The sequence below is a fragment of the Dioscorea cayenensis genome, chromosome 7 (genome assembly GCF_009730915.1).
Source record: "Dioscorea cayenensis subsp. rotundata cultivar TDr96_F1 chromosome 7, TDr96_F1_v2_PseudoChromosome.rev07_lg8_w22 25.fasta, whole genome shotgun sequence".
NCBI lineage: Eukaryota > Viridiplantae > Streptophyta > Magnoliopsida > Dioscoreales > Dioscoreaceae > Dioscorea > Dioscorea cayenensis.
In genome coordinates, this window is record NC_052477.1 from 20764638 (window position 1) to 20771235 (window position 6598).

At 44.5% G+C, this 6598-nt stretch overlaps 1 non-coding gene across 1 annotated transcript; it reads left to right on the forward strand.

The window, feature by feature from the left end:
• Positions 1–5613: 5613 nt before the first annotated feature.
• LOC120266156 lies at positions 5614–5720 on the forward strand. Its single transcript, XR_005537999.1, has one exon. It is a non-coding gene; the product is annotated as a small nucleolar RNA R71 (small nucleolar RNA).
• Positions 5721–6598: the final 878 nt, after the last annotated feature.

The window sequence follows — 6598 nt, forward strand, 5'->3', positions numbered from 1 at the left end:
CAGAGCTCCAGGATAATCTGTCGGTAACTGAGAGTACTCCTCAGTGTCTGTAAATGCCTCCTCGTACAAGCCGAGCCAAACTGAAAACTGAGTGATACCCAGACTATAATGATGTCCAATTGCTCTGAACTGAATTATATCGGGGTTGTCGAATCTCGCATCGGATCTGTCAAACTCGAATGACGATAAAACCTCCAGTGTAAGCTCACGGATGGCTGGCTCTCTAATCGACAATAACTGCCTCCAACCACCCCCTGAAACGAGATCCTCGACCTCATCAGCGAACTCATCCCCCTGCTGTAAATCTCTCAATATACTCATGTCCAAGAACCAAGTCTGTCCGAACTGAAGTCTGGACAGACGCTCAAAACGAGCCTGATGCTCGGGAATAGTAAATCTCATGCTCTCGGACTCAGGAGATGACTCTCGCGGTCGCTTATCAGCTTGCTTCTTTGACCTGGGTGTCATAGTCTGTAAAAATTGAAAGAGAATTGATCAAACCAGTTAACTAAACATAGCTGTAGAAATCCACACGGTCGTGCGGAATTTTTGCACACCCGTGTGGATCCACGGGCCGTGAACAAACGCACGGCCATGCTTCAAACTCCACAAATTCACCATTACAATGCTTTTACTTCGTTCTAAATATAAATAATCATTCTAATTGAAGAAACGAAGTATTATTGACTAGTTTCATCGATGAAAATCATGAATTTGCGAAGGAAATCAAAGATAGGGCTTACCGTAGAGTTGAGATGAGAAAGCTTTGAAAATGGCCGGAAAACCAAGCAAAATCCTACCAAATTGGCAATATGAGGTCGGGAAACAATGCAGGAGTGCTCTCAGACAACTGGAGGATATTAGGGTGAAGAGAAACGATAATCCTTTTAAAAGGACTCGCGCCTCTTGAAATTATGTACATACACACGGGCGTGTGTAAATTACCCACGCCCGTGCGTCTCCACAGGAAAGTTTCACAGGGAAAACACTTACTACCTCTGAACGCAAATACACGGCCGTGTGAGAAACACCCATGCCCGTGTGCCCCAACCACAGGGGCAGCAGCACCCCCCTGTGGCTGCTCTGGACATCCGAGAAAAATTGCTAAGTGTTCCGCACGCCCGTGTGGAAATTCCGCACGGGCGTGGGCATTCACAAACCCAACTCACAGGGGCAAGCGCACACCCCTGTGACTTCTCAGGATGAAGAGAGCTCCTCTGTAGAGATTCGTACTTGGTGCGAAAATTACGCACGCCCGTGCGATTTTCACAAGGTCGCCCACAGGGGCGAGTCCACGCCCCTGTGTGCTTTTGGGATAATCTGCCAATCTCTACAGGAATTCACACGCCCGTGCGGAAATTAACCACGGGCGTGCAAGAATCACATGGTCATTCACAGGGGTGAATCCACGCCCTTGTGCCTTCTCAGGATGAGCTCACAATACAAAACCACAGGCGTGTGTTAATTCCACACGCCCGTGTGTTTTCTCTGGATGCTTGAGAAAACTCTGCATAAAATTTCTGAACATGTTTACACACTCAGAGCCTACCCCAATATGCAATTTATACCAGTGAAAAACATGAGAAGTAGCTCAAATGACCAAAACTTCGCCAAATTCTCATGAAAACACAAGATGAACTTGAAAACCCACAATAAAATCACATCATAAATATATAAAAAATCAAGACACCAACACTCAACAATTTATTGAAGCAACACTAAACTACCAAATTAAGAAAACAGTAAACACTTGGTTTGCCTCCAAAGAAGCTCTTGTTTAATGTCACTTAGCTTTCCGTACCTTGTCTTACCTCACGGGGGCTCATAGATGAAAGTTACCCTCTTACCTATGGCTTGGAAACATGATGAGCAAAATCTCTTGAGGGTAGAGAGTGAATTGTCGGGCTTGGGACCTCCTAGCAATGATTTATCCTGTTTGTTCGGTTCACGCACGTCTCCAACAGCCTTGGAGCATTTCTGATGGCATCTCCTAGCCCTTTTCAACTTCCGGAGCACCTTCTTCAAGATCCCTGGGGTAGATGGTACTTCTTTCGTCGAACCAAGCATCATTACTCATTCATTGTCCTCCTCTTGGTCGAATAAGCCTTCGTATGGATCCGGATTGAACTTTTCTTGTATATATTCATCAACAATCTCATTAGTAGCGTCTAGAAAATATAAAGTATCATCGAAATCAAGAGAATGCCGCATGGCTTCAGCAAGGCGGTATGTGAGCTTGTCATCTCCAACTCTTAAAGTTAGCTCTCCACCGTCTATATCAATGAATGCCTTTAAAGTCCGCAAAAACGGCCTTCCAAGTATCAAGGGTACATCTGCATCCTCATCGACGTCTAGCACCATGAAGTCTACAGGAAATATATACTTGTCCACCTTGACAAGAACATCTTCGATGATACCCCTCGAATGTCTCACCATTTGATCCGCCAATTACAAAGTCATCCGAGTAGGCTTAGGCTCGCCCAATCCTAGCTTTTGAAAGAAGGTTTATGGTATAACGTTGATACTGGCCCCTGAGTCCGACAATGCCATTTCTTCACCTAGATTGCCAATATTACACGGAATAATAAAGCTTCCCGGGTCTTTCTTCTTGTTCGGTATGTTCTTTTGCAAAACCGCCGAGCAAGATGCATCTAAAATCACTGAAGCACTCTCCTCTAACTTCCTCTTGTTGGTCAACAAGTCTTTCAAGAATTTTGCATACTTAGGCATTTGGGCCAATGCCTCGACAAAAGGAATATTAATGTGGAGTTGTTTGAACAAACTCAGGAACTTCTTGTACTATTCATCCCCTTGGTCATTCTTCAATCTAGAGGGATAAGAGATTCTTGCCTTCAAAGGTGGGGTTGCCACCTCCTTCTCTTTGCTTTCTCCCTTGTTAACCTCTATAACCTTGGGTGCATGTTCATTTGGCTTCTCACTCGAAAACTTACCCTCAACCTCACGGCTACTTGACAAGGTCCCCTTGCGTATATCCCGCAAGTGCATGGGTTTGTCGAAGTAATAATCCCGGGTGAGCGGGGTCGAATCCACAGGGAGTAGGGAGTGAAAATACTTAATTTGGTTCTTAGCTATGTGGAAGATCAATAGTGATTAGTGTGAAATTGATTCAATTCTCAACAATAAAAGCAACAAGTGAGAGAGCAAGAATAAAGAAGAAGGTAAGGCAATCGATAAAGATGGGGTACTCAGATGATGCTTCACCTAGGATAATCGTTTCAAGTGCAAGAACTCTCTATTATACTTCCTAATCAATGCCATGGTGAGTCGTGGAAATCCTTACATACATAGTCCCAAATCTAAGGTCAACTATGCCTAACTCTATACATGTCCCGGAGGAGAAATCGAACAATCTCAACACCTCGCACTCGCATAGAGTTGTAATGAGCTCTAGGGATTCCAAGTGACAAATCTCTTCCTAAAAATAGACCTAACCCTTTGGTCCAGGCGGAAGGTCCCTAGCCACAATTAAGCCCTAGATACTAAGATCCTCTCAACGCTTCATTCCATTGCACGCGCAACTAGGCCCCAGCGAAGGTTCATCCCTTAGACCACTAACTCTATTATGGCCGCAGAGAACTCGAGGAATGGAGGTAGAATCTATCACACCGGAGGGGAAAGGGGATGCTCCTGTACCTCTCGACTCACCCTCTCAACCCTCTCCAACCTAGCTTTGTCTAACGCTCGTGGTGTGTCACTCACTCACAAGGTTACCAACAAGAACTCTCAACCCTTGTGTCACTCTAGGGGAAATGTTCATACAATCAAGCATTCAAGGTTGGAACTCACAATAAACATCAATTTATTGAAAGCATAATAAAGAAGTTCAATGAAACGAATACATCCTAGGGTTCACAATCATCCAAGTACCCACTAGGGGTTTAGCTCTCCATGGAGCTAAGTACAATCAAAGAAATAGAATGTAAAAGCAATGAATCCATAAAGAAACCCCCTCGATAGTCGTGTTGATGGTCTTGTGGAAAGTCCTCTACTCATCGTCCAAGGATTCCTTCGTCCGGTATAGGATACGCCTCGATCGAAGCTCCCTACCAACCTTCTTCCTAATGGAATCACGATGTCAGAGCCATAGAACCTCTCCAAAACCTTTGGCCAATACCCCTCAAAACCCTAGCCAAGTCCTCTCGCAAGTTGGGGAAAAAGAATGAGAAAAAGAATACCCAAAAATCGGGGCTGAAATTGGCTTTTAAATAGGGTCGAATCAGCTGACTCCACGGGCGTGATCTGATACACGCTCTGCGCGGAATTTCCACACGGCGTGATAATTTCCACACGCCCGTGTGGATTCTCTGCTTTCTCGATTTCTCGACCGGTCGTGAATCAAAGGTCGCTACGTGATATACCGCATTTTTGCTACGGGGCCTCAACCTCGAATAACTTCCCAATTCCATACTTTCATCAGGGTAACGCAAACGGGCACACGCTACGTCGTGAATCACTTGCTTCTTCAATGATGTACATGTTGGTGGAGCTCTTGTTCTTATATGCATAAGTCAGAATGCTCGAGTGTGACTGCCTTTGCGCCCCTCCAAATGGATGTGCTCACTCGAATGCGAGGAGGTTGGCACACACTCTAGCATCTCACAGCTGACCTATGTCTTCGCGTTTCAACCTTAGCAAGATTTCCTCCAAAATACGTGCATTATGATCCACATTGGCCTAATTCCTTCATACTCGGCCCCACAACCCTACCTGCATAAAACTAATATAAAAACACACATATTAATGTAAAAACCTGAGAAAGGTAATGCTCAACATAAGGAATAAACGCTTCGCATTCATATCGCACAAGCACTTATCACTACTTCTCAAAGTGATCGCCTTCACATGCTCTCTAGGGTTGGTCATGGTATTACTCGGTAAGCTTCCATGTGGCCTTTCCGATAGAGACTTCGCAATCTGCCCCACTTGATTTTCAAGATTATGCAAAGAGGCGGTATGGTTGCGAAGTGTAGCCTCAACTGATTGAAATATTGTACCTGACGATTGCACAAACCTCGTCAAGGCCTTCTCCAAATCGTTCATTCGGGTCTCCAAACCTGAAACTCTGTTTTCCATGTTTGGGGCTTGCTGTTGTTGTTGGAAACCTGGTGGCCCTATGGCCTTTTGTGGACCTTGGTTGGTCCACGAGAAATTGGGATGACTCTTCCAACCCGGATTGTAGGTGTTGCTGTATGGATTTCCTTGATTCCTCATGCCATTACCCACAAAATCGACGTTTTCAACCGAAGATGCATCACCAATAGATATCGGGCAATCGGAGGGAGCATGTCCTCCACACACCCCGTGCAAGTAATCACGGCCGCTACTCTGTTTGAAGTTAGAAGATCTAACTTCTTACTTAATGATTCCACTTGAGCCGCCAACGAAGTCACTGCATCTATCTCATGGAGACCGCCCACCTTTTTCTTCTCCCTGGCATTCCATTGGTAGCTGTTTAACCCCATTTCTTCAATTAATTGACGGGCCTCATCGGGGGTCTTGCTACCTAAGGTACCTCCTGCTGCCGCATCCAAGAGTTGCCTTGTACTCGGATTCAGACCATTGTAAAAGGTCTGAACAATCATCCACTCTGGGAATCCGTGTTGCGGGCACTTTCTCATGAGCTCCTTGAACCTTTCCCACATCTGAAATAGAGACTCCAATTCCAATTGTACAAAGGATGAGATCTCATTCCTAGGCTTTGCAGATTTTTTGGGAGGGAAATAACGGCAAAGAAAAGCTTCTACCATCTCCTCCCATGTGGTAATTGATGCTCTAGGTAATGAGTGTAGCCACTGCTTCGCTCTCCCTTTCAAGGAAAATGGGAAGGCTCTCAACTTGATGGCATCGTCCGTTACCCCATTTGTTTTCAACATATCACACACCTCGAGAAAGTTCTCTATATGACTGTTTGGATCCTCATCAGACAAAATATTGAACTGTGCGGATTACTCCAACATGTGGATGAATGCCGGCATCAGCTCGAAGTTATGAGCTATAATCGGGGGACGCACAATGCTCGATTGTGTCCCCAATACTGAAGGTTTGGTATAATCAGATAATGTCCACTACTGCTCATCTGTTCTGCCATGTTTTCAAATTCTTCAACTTCCAAATCAGTTAGATTAGACTGTTCTTGCACAGGTTCTTTCCCTTTTCTTCTAAGTGTACGTTCGAGCTCGGGATCTCCTTCAATCAATATTGAGGGGTTCCCTCGGGTCATAACCTGGAGCTGAACCAAAAGTAATAAAACAAAATCAGAACGATGATAGAAAAGAAGATATGAAATAGAATAAATGAATAGCTAAGAAAACAAAGTGCAAAGTATCTCTAAACGCCTACTACCCGGCAACGGCACCAAAAACTTGACACGTCCAAATATGCATATAAACCGCAAGTGCACAGGTGTCGAAGTAATAATCCCAGATGAGTAGGTATCGTATCCACAAAGAGTAGGGAATAAAGACACTTAAGTTGTTTCTTAACTAACATGAAAAATAAATAGTGATAAGTGTGACAAAATATGAAATAACGAAAATAAAAGCAACAAGATAGAGAGCACAAGTAAAGGAGAAGGTAA